The following is an 11,108-nucleotide window of genomic DNA, read 5'->3' as shown; positions in this document are numbered from 1 at the left end:
TCTTCATCAATGGAATCTTTGAAAAGTTAAAGACGATCTTTTTCTTGTAAGGCCACCATCAAATTTTAATTGGTATCTTCATATCTTTGAAATATTGGACCCAAATTCTTGAGAAAAAATTCAAATAAATCTGCTATAGAAGATATAATTTATTTTGTGCAACAATACATAATGTTTAAACCAATCCCTTTATGGTGCCAATGAATAAGTGAATAATTTCATCAGGTTGTCTTCATCAATCACATCTACTTCTGAGGTTTATTTCAAAGGACATAAAATATGAGGGATCGCTGAAAGGGTAACCATCAAATTTTGGACAAACTTCAACCAATCCAGATTGTAGTGGTTTGGGTACCTTGGGATACTCTTGCCACCAATTAGCCTTATATATCTCATGAAATTCCCAAGGAGCCATGTTTCATCAATACGGGAGCTTACATTGATAATAATGAAATTTTGTAACTTATCATAATGAGCAGCAAATGTGAGTTGTCAATGCCTTCACAATGATGCTTCTCTCACCTCACAAAAATAGTCCTCAACATCTTTAAAGAAGAAGATCTTTGTTCCTCCAATATGAGAAAAAAATTTCAAAAATGAATCCTCATCCAATGTTGTAGCTTTTCTATAAATGTCTTTTAGGAAATGGTCTTTATCTTTGGCAACAATACCAAAATCTTATTACGCAAACTTATACCTCTTAAGATAAAGTCCAAAAGTTGAAGTGCAGTTTGAGTGAAACTAAAAAGGGAGGCCACTGTCACCCCACCAACCCTCTTCTTCACTTTAGACTGGCTCTCCTCCAGCTCAAGGGGGTCTTCCCTAGATTAAGATTGCTTGGTTTTAAGGCAATGAGTTTCAAGGTGATACGAAGACTAAATCTAACAAAATGGTTCTAAAAGAGTTTTAGATTATGGAATTTGATGGAAGGACTAGAGACCACTCTCTTTCCTTTGGGAAAACCGGGTCAACTAAGGACTCCCTTGGGAGAAAGTAAGTGGATCTAGGGTTGATAGGAGTCACCAATATGAGAAAAAATCTTCAAGAATGAATCCTCATCCAATGTTGTAGCTTTAGCCTTTTTTATAGATGTCTTTCAAGAAATGGACTTTATCCTTGGCAACAATGGCAAAATGTTATTACAGAAACTCTTACCTCTTGAGATAAAGTCCATAAGTTGAAGTGTGGTTGGAGTGCAACTAAAAGGGAGGACATTTTCACCTCACCAGCCCTCTTCTTCACTTCAAGCTAGCTCTCCTCCGCCTCATGGGGAGCGGGTGGGGTTGGCTTCCCTAAGTTAAGATTGCTCGGTTTTAAGGAAATGAGTTTCAAGGATATGAAGGGTTTTAGATGAGGTGTATAAGTGTAGTTGGGTTTACCATTATATCAATAAATACAAAAGGTCTAGTTTCTTTCTCTTCTCTCTTCCTCACCTATAGATGGAATCCTTGGATTTAAATTGAAATATGTACTATTTGGTTGAATTTGATTGGCTTCAAAAACAAGGTCCACTGAAGTACTTTCAGGATAGAATCATTTAGTTTTTTGTCTTTTGTTTCTATTTTCAATAGTGACATTTTGTGTGTGTGTAGAAAAAATACTATTACTATAACTTCTCAAATTAATGGACCTTGATAGGGCTCCATTGTTGTCTATTTCCATTTCTGATTTCTGATCCCAATTAGTAGGTGCTGGAATAATGGTATTTTGTTCAAGCCAACCACCACATCTAGATGTCACAACTGGAAAACCACTAGAAAAAAGATGGTGATCAATACGATTCCTAAGTTGTTTAGAATTATGGGAATCTTGTATAAGATCATCATCAGACTTGTGTTTCCTATCAATAAATATTCCTACAACATGTTCCTTGTGATAACATTAGAATCAACAGGGAAAGGAATTCAACAACCTTTCACCTAGGATCTCTATTCTTTGGTTGGATTTTCTGAGAAGACCCAGTCATTAGATTTATTAACTTCCCTGTCTCAATTGCACCCTTACTACTATGGAAAACTGGTACTTCTAGCTCCTCTGAAGAACTGGTTTGAATCTTTAACCCCACAACATTGGATTCCATGTATGAGTTCAATTGTGGAATTCTAGAATCTATTGTTCATTCATACATTGATCAAGCTAAATAAACAAACACAAAGTTTAGACATACAAAATATTTTGCACAACAAATCTATTGGCAAGGATCATATATTTTCACTTAAGTTCAAGCTTTATTTAACTCTTATATATTATAATGGCTTCAATATTATCTAACTTCATATGGTACAGTAGGATCCTTCATGATACAAAAAAATGATAGCATCCACAATTCCATAATTCCAACCAGATATTGGAACAGGGACAACTTCACAAGAAGAACAAATACACCAAAGAGTATTTTATTTATAACTTTCAATGACCCATCAAATTAAAAAATGGATAATTAGTATATATGGAGCAATGATTGCACCATATTCAGAATTGTCATTGTTGCTAATTGCAATTGGAGAGTAGTGTATACTAGATTACTTGATTTTGGTGGCTCTTGCTTGGACAATATGCTGAAATGAGTTCGACATGATGGTCATAGGAGGCTGGAAGCTACCTGGTGTAATTTTCGTTCAATCCTGAAAACAACAGAACAAAATTGTCATTTTTTATCATTTTTTATTGAAGCTTCTGCATACAACATGCTTTCTCACAATTGCAACACAATCATGTTCAATTAGTATGAATTATCATTTTATACAAGCCAAATTGCAAGGCAAATTGAATTAATTTTAGGAAAAAGAATAATATGACATTAAGGTCCATGCCAAGACAAATTATGCACAGAAGGTTGTTGAGTCAATACTCACCATGTGTTCTAGATCCATAAAAAAGTTTGGCTTTGAGAGTGTCCTCCCAAAGCGAGTGCTCTCTTGAGATGACATCGAATCACTATCTCTTCGGGTTGCAAGGTGGCATTGATAGACTTAATTGATTTCTTTACTATAGTTTGAGAGAGAGATCCCATTTCATCTATACCTTTCTACCATCTTGCTGCCTAGTGTAATGGGCACTATCATGCTATGAATGCCATTACCATGTAGTTTGGTATTATGCAAACTAGACCTATCACTAGTAAGGTTGTCATACCAAAATCTTTCTCTTGCTCTGCTCAGTGACCATGATTGTCTTCTTGGAATGCTTACAATAGGAGCTTCAGTTCTACATCGCGCAAAGTTGGGGGCTCCAGGTCTACACCTATTAGCTAAAGCTATCTTTTCTCGCATTGTGGTCCTTAAATTTGGAGGTGTTGCACCTAAAAAAATAGGTAATAAGGAAGGCGGCAAAGGATTTGTTTTCACTTTGAGAGAAGTTCCTTATGGCATTACTAAATTTATAGACAACATGATGCTAACTTTGCTCACAGAAGAAGGTTCTGGAGGAGGAACTAAATTCTTCTGACTTAATTTTGGCATGGAAGATTGAAATAGTGGTTTTTATGACTACATGGATTACCTTGGTGAGGAATTTGATGCAAACAATACTGACTTTGAATATGGGTTTGAAGACCATGAAGAAGATGCAAAGTTTGGTGTTGTCACAATAATTTTTTGTGTTGTTGGCTTTGATCTAGACACAATTGACCTTGACAAGGGGATTGAAGACCTTGAAGAAGCTTTAGATTTGGTTGTTCTCATTGAAGGTTTTCATGTGGTTGTGTTTCTTAAACCATCATTTCCATAGGATGTCCTTGGTGCATAGATTCTTGACCTTGATGAGGGGATGGAAGACCTTGAAGAGGCTACAACTTTTGGTGATATCACTGATGGTTTCTTTGTTATTGTGTTTGTTAAACTTTTTATCCCAAAGGAGGGTGTTATCCAACGTGAATTTGAAACCCCCCTCATAGTTTTCAATGAAGGTTCTATCAAAATTTTAGGGAGCTACACATTATAAAAATTCAACCTCATGTACCAAATACTTCACAGACATCCGAAAAATAGAAACAACCTATGTATGTTAAAATATTACTATTTTGGTGTGACTCATTGTTGTTTCTTCAAATATGGAGAGAGTGACAACAAGGCGACTATAATGAGCTATCATCATTCCCTCCACATGTCTGTAATCATCAAGCACTGACCTTATTGTTGTCTCTCAATAAAAAGCATCACCTACAGTAAATTAAATTCGTGTGAGATGAGAATCTTCCATATGGAAAAGAAGCCTAGTTGTCTAGCTAAAATATTCAAAGAGAAGAAGTCTAATAATCTCAGCAGGGCCATCACTTCTAGCCTTTAAGGTTGATGGATCTGTAAAAAGCTTAAGAACAAAGTAGTCTTCCCCATTTATTGGATTCTCTCCAATGCTTCTAGCATCAGAAAACATGGTTTTGGTGGTGCTTGGATCCATGCCCTGAACCAAACACACGATTTAAAGACTTGAACACCGCATAATTTATTAATTGAAACAAGAAATGAAGAAGAAATATAACTTCTAAATTCAAAAAAATGTGGATTTTGTACTTTATCAAGAACTAAGTATGAATGTAGGCTTTGGTAATTGGGTAATGAAAAACTGATAAAATTGAACACTGCAAAAACTGAAATTTGGCAATAGGTAGTGTGCAATTTCACTAAAACTATCAAACACATATTCCAAATATCCTACACATCTAGGACATATTAAACACATGATCCATCAGGTTCTATTTTGGCCAGGTTACAGAAATAACCATTCCTATAAAAGACCAACAAGAAACACAGGTTTTAGCACCTATCTAAGAGTTATCAAAAATTAAATAAATAGATCATAACCTAAAACTAAAAAAAGCGTCTCAAATATGGCCTGAGTGAAAAAAATTGAATCTATTAAAATATGGTAAAATCTAAAATTACAAGAAAGTAATATGGTAAAATCTAAAATTACCAATCCCTTCAACTAGTAAAGAAAAATAAGAAGAAAGCACACAAAGGACCACAAATAACAGTACAGTAGAGAAAAAGAATAGTATCTCAGCAACTATAATTGCAAGGCATAAATTAATATCATATATTCCAATTGCAACACTAAAAGAAAATTCAAAATAACATAAAAATAGAGACAACTCTGTATTACACAAGTAAACATTGTTAATGGAAAGATGCAACACAGATTGGCAGAATCATGTCTTTATTAGTGAAATTTCATCAGACCATTGAACACTTTCATGTTAAAATATTTAAATAAGTTAAAGGAAACCCTTGACCTATATTGTACAATTTTTGGGATGGAAATCAATATGTAGAAATCTTCACTTGGTTTTAATTGGGTAGAGGAGGAATAACTTAGAATGATCTTGTATGTCTTCTCATTTTAGAGCTCAACTTTTCAAGAAGGTTTTAAGTATCCACATTTCAAAAATCACTGGAAGTGGTTGATAATGAATATACGAAGAAAAATAAATTAAACAATGGTTTAATCAATGGATTTATTGGGAGGTAGATTGACATTGTCCAAGGCAGTGTTGTAAGCAAGTCCAATATATTGGCATATTATGTCCTACATCCCTAAGGGGTATTGAAATAATTATAAAGAAATGCTTTAATGTTTTTTTGGATAGGTAAGAGGAAGAAAGAGGTTAATATTCCACTTGTTAAAAGCTAGTCCTTGTCTAAACGAAAAGAAACTAGAGGTTGGGATTTCAAAGACATTCACTTCTTTGAAAATGTTTTAGATACCAAAATTCCATGGTAGCTTATTTCCAATGGGACTCTGGAGGTAGGTGATATACCAAGAGCACATTGAACACCTTAACATGGAATAATGAGATAGGAAGGAAAATAAAACTATCCAAAATGAGTCTATAGTCTAGAAATCATTGACACTGACTTTCACTTTGGTAAGTGTATGGTTAGTATGGGGAGTTAGCAAAGGCTATAAAATCAGAATAGGGGCTAATCCACAAGTTCAATGTGGAGAAGCCTACAGATTACCATTGGATTTGATTGCTACTTTGCAACGTCAAGGAATCCATACCTTGGGTTAGGGAGCTGATGCAATATCTGCCTCATTTTGGTAGCAAAGATGGAAGAAAGGAAAGGAGTTTGGTTTGAAAAAGAGGGAAATATGCCACTGGAAGGTATTTGTGGATCAACATAACAAGATTCATATCAGAATAAGCAAAGGGGATGTTCTACTATACTCAAGGAACCCTACCCTGGGGGGATATACTCCTATATTAGGGTACAAAGAAAAGTTTGTAGATACAACCTAGGAAGAGGAGGCCTAAAGGTGAAAGATTCCATGGAAGTCTTATGCTCCTCTAAATTCAAAGGTTTAGATGTCATTAGTTCTTTGGAACAAAGCACTAACTTGGAAAATACTTCAAAAATGTAGCAAGAATGGTCCAGGGTGGTGTACACTATGTAAGAAGGAAAGAGAACTAGTTGATCATTTATTAAAAATTCCACATATGCTGGTAAGTAATGGGAAGAGATGATGTAACAGACAAATTTTAGGGAAGGGTGAAAGTTGCAGACTATGGAGGAGGGTTTTAAGAACTAGACCTAGAATAAAGAAGAGGAAGGTTTTAGAGCTCTTCCTATTGTGGTTTCTTAGAGCATGTCATCAGCTTGAAATACTAATATATTTCAAGAGAGAAACATTCCTCCTCAATGTGCATCTAATATCAGGTCAGTGTTTGGAATCATAAAATTACATCAAAAGACACAAATATGGGATGTGGAAGAAACCATGAATTGATAAATTGGGGTGACTTGTATGGTGCTAGCCAAGAGAAACATACTCTTTGTAGTGTAGGAGGTACCTTATTTCTAAATTATTCTCTTCTCCTTAATTTCAATGCAAGCTTGGGTGCACTACTAATAACTATGTTGAGTTGATGACTTTAATGACCTTAATGAAACTGGCAGCATACATGAGGAGACAAAATTGTTAATTTTTGGTGACATTTATAAGGTTATACACTAGATGAAGGGATGCTAAAAAATGGGGAATATGAATTTGCACCTTATGCTAGCTCAGATGAAAAAAATGGAGACATTATTCTCCAACATATCCTATCATCATTCTTGTAGGGAACCTAACACAAGAACAGATGATTTATCAAAATGATTACTTCTAGGAGTCAAGCAGGTGTGATCCTGGAGGTTGAAGAAGGAATCAACCAGCTAGAAAGCATGAAGATAATAGTTGGAGTCTGAAGTTGTTTACTAAGTGTTGAGTAGTAGGATGTTCAAATTTTGGCTTACTAATGTCTAGAATTGTTGAAATTCAAATAGTTTTTTTATGAAAGACACATGTATATGGACTGTAATGTATTTTTGAGAATGGGAGAAATCATGTATATTGCTTTTGTTTTGGAATATTTTTTTGTTGTGAGACTAAATTAAGGGAAGTGTGAGTGTAATTATAAAATACTGCTAGTATTCCTTTAGGTTTTATTAAGTTGATTATAATAATGTGAAAAAAAACAAAATAAACAAGGACAGTGTGTGGGTGGGAGAGTGTGAAAATCAGAACACAGATAGATATACATACCAAGTTATTGTTAGGGGTGTCATAGTAGTTTGAATTTGTTCAAACTTGGGAAAAGTAATTGGTATTCCACTGCTTTCCCTCTAGTTAGTTTTCTTTGTCTCTTTACCTCAAGTTCACCTAGATGCCTCCCAGATAGCCACTCACTAGCTGTCGAAAAGTAAGTATCATCTAGTTTCCTCTTTTTGGTAATTGATTGAACAAAATGTCCATTTGTAGTTTCTTGATGGTTCAAGACTCGCCCATATTGTCTATTATTTCCATTAAATGCATCATGCTTCTCATTTATCATTGACAATGGATATTCAAACTTTACCTCACTAGGCAAGAATGGCAAAGATTGCATTGGTTGAGTCGATTTTAAAGGGGGCTCAACTCTAGTGATACCTTGAAATTTACTAGCCTGCACAAGAGTATGGGGGTGGATAAATGAGCAATTATGGGCATGCCTTTGATGGCATCCATCCCCACATTGACCTATAAACCATTGCCAACAACCCAAACATGGTTACTGCAAAGCCAAGGTACTGTGCTTCATAGGCTTCTCCAAGTTGCAAACATCCATTTAGTTGATGGAACACCATTCCTAATCCATTACTCCAATCCACTGTTCTCCATTTCTAAGCCATGATTTTTTTTCCATAAATGTCGTTCTCCAAAGATGTGCCATAGGTTGGCAGACAAAAGAGCCAGATTGAAATTTTTGAAATTAAGGATGCCCTAGCCTCCAATATTAATTGGTCTAGAGATTAGATTGAGACTAGCAAGGGGGGTTTTTCTTTTGGTGCCAGATCCCGGCCATAAAAAATGTCACAGAATGGATTCAATCTTCTCCATAGTAGATTGAGGGATGTGAAATATATGCATCCAATAAACAGGGATGCTTTGGAAAACAACTTGAATCATGACAACCCTGCCTTCAAGATTTAACCACCTATGATCCCAGCAACATAACGTTTGCTCGAACTTTCTCGAATTGTTGACTAGCCAATCCAAATCTGAAAGCTTGTACTTGCTAGGTTTAAATTGGCATCCTAGGTATTTGAGGCCATTTGACAGTGGGAAAATATTTATCTTAAACATAGCAGCGATTCTAATTACCTCCATCGAGGAATCATCATCAGAAATAAATTTTATTTTATTTTTATTAATGTTCAGCCCAGATGCATTGTTAAATTTCAGAAAAATCTTGTGGAATGCTTCCCATTCAGAGATTTTTGCCTCCCATGCACATATGATATCGTCCACAAACATCAGATGTGATAGTCGTCTATTTTTTGATATCCCTCAAAATTTTATGGAACCGAAATCTTTCATGGAGTTGATCCCCCTGCATAATGTGTCCATCAAAAGAATAAACCATAGGGAGATAGAGCACAACCTTGTCTCAGTGCTTTGCTCATTTGGAAGAAATTTGTGGGATCCCCATTGATTAGAACCGACATAGATGAAGATTTGATACAGGCCATTATCCATCTAACATGTCTGTGTTTGAAGCCGATTTTGTATAGGATCATTGTGAGGAACTCCTATTCAATACAATTGAAGGCTGGAATGAGGTCAATTTTCATGAAACATGACTTTTGATTACTTGATTTGACTGAATGAATGCCTTCTTGAATAATGGCCACTTCAACTTATATTCACTTATTGGGCAAGAAGTCAAACTGTTCTTGTGAAATATATGTGGAGATGATATTTTTGACACGATTAGCAATAAGTTTGGACATCATTTTATATACGGAATTGCATAATGAAATAGGCCTATTGATCCAAAATGGATCTTGTATTAAAACGTCTAGGTCTATGTCTTCATATGTATTAACCATCGAAAAACATTATTGCAGAGAAAAACACTAACAATGGTGGAAAACAGACCTAAGCGGAGGTTGAAGTAACATTGCACAGGAGTCGTCGGTTTGGACAGATCGACGACCCAAATTAAATTAGGATATCACATCAGGAGAGGCCATCGGATCATATCAAAGGCAGCCCTAAGGAAAATGCGCTCAACGATACAACGTGAATCATTGATCAAGCGCACAGATCAACGGTGGACATGAATGGAAACATATCGCATTGCAATAATCTAAGAGGAGGACTTAACACAGGTTATAGGTTTAAGCGATATGTGATGACTGTATTATCACATCGCAAAGAACCAAGGGAGAAGGATGGAACCTGTAGACTTAAGACTGTGCGATGAGCGCTTCATTGATAGACATTGGATCTAGAAAGGAATGGATGGTTGCAATTAAAATTGGTGATCGGAATGATCAGGGTGATCAGAGATCGGGGATTGGGAGCACAATAGAGCAAAGGACCGTTGAAGTAGTGATACTACCGATGTGCCGATAGCTGATGAGGCCAATCAAAGCAATCCGAGATCGGAGATCGGAGAATCGAATGCAAAGGGAATAAGTGATATGTGACTTGCGACAATGATAAAAGACAAACCTAAGAGGATTATAGGGTGGACTTTATATCTTTCGAAGTCCGGCTTAGTTGGATTTTCCATTATTTTTAGAGTATTTCCTGTGTATTTCTCTGTGTAAATAGATAAGAGATTCTTTGGGATTTTCACCTACACTAGTCCTTTCCGTTTGAAAACAAGTGGCCACCATCCCTTAGATAATTTTGCAATTATTGTTTAACGCTCAACAGGGATTTGAACGGATAGTAGTTGAGAGCCAGAAAGCCTGAGAATGGAGCTGAACAGATAATGATGATTAGTTTAAAAAGATCCATCCATGACAATTGAGGAGGGAGAAATGGTCAGAGAAGTCAGTTGAAGCCAGTCATAGAAAGATAGTTAGTCGGTCAAATTGAGGCAGAGTGAATAGAGGAACAAGACAGAGGGAGAGTCTATGCACTCTTTTAGACTCAAGGTTTTCAAGTAGATCCCTCTTTGATGTCATTGTTCGTTGAGACTCTGTTTTTGAGCTCACTCTTGTAATAATCTGTTCTCGAAGACTTAATATAGAGGTAGACACTAAAAGCTGGACCACGAGACATAGCTAGGGGGTCTGGTGAACTCCTTTATTATTTTTTATTGTGTTGATGTGTGTTTGTTATGTTTTCTGACTATTAATTGTCTGTATTATTTGAAATCTTTTATATCCACTGCACTAAATAATATAGGCATTCCTGCACATGAGTCTATAATGCCTTTTATTCTTGATTTAATATCCATTTCGGATCACCTATAGTCATTGAGAGATAGAGGACTGTGTTTCTTAGGATTGAGAGTGAGAAATTTTGAATTGCTTGCACCTAGAATTTTTTTGGAAATTTAGATTGCTTCCATGATCTTAACCAAGTTTGGGCCCATTAATTCAAAGAAGAAAAGAAAGAATTCAAATGGCCAGCCATCAGGCCCAGGTCTTTTTCCCTTTTCCATCTCCTCGAGGGTTTGTAGCAGATCCTCATTGGAAATATGTATGTCCATCAATAAAGTAATTTCATTGTTGATCCAAGTAGGAAAGAGACCAATTGGTTCCATGTTATCATCCATATGAGTATCCTCTCTTTCCTGAAATTGATTTTTGAAATGTTGATATGCTATGTCTTTGATCTCTTTGATG

This window comes from Pinus tabuliformis, chromosome 7, assembly GCF_031772625.1.
Source record: "Pinus tabuliformis cultivar Carrire ecotype Pingquan chromosome 7, CPIR1, whole genome shotgun sequence".
Taxonomy (NCBI): Eukaryota; Viridiplantae; Streptophyta; class Pinopsida; order Pinales; family Pinaceae; genus Pinus; species Pinus tabuliformis.
Note: the sequence above shows the minus strand (reverse complement) of the source record.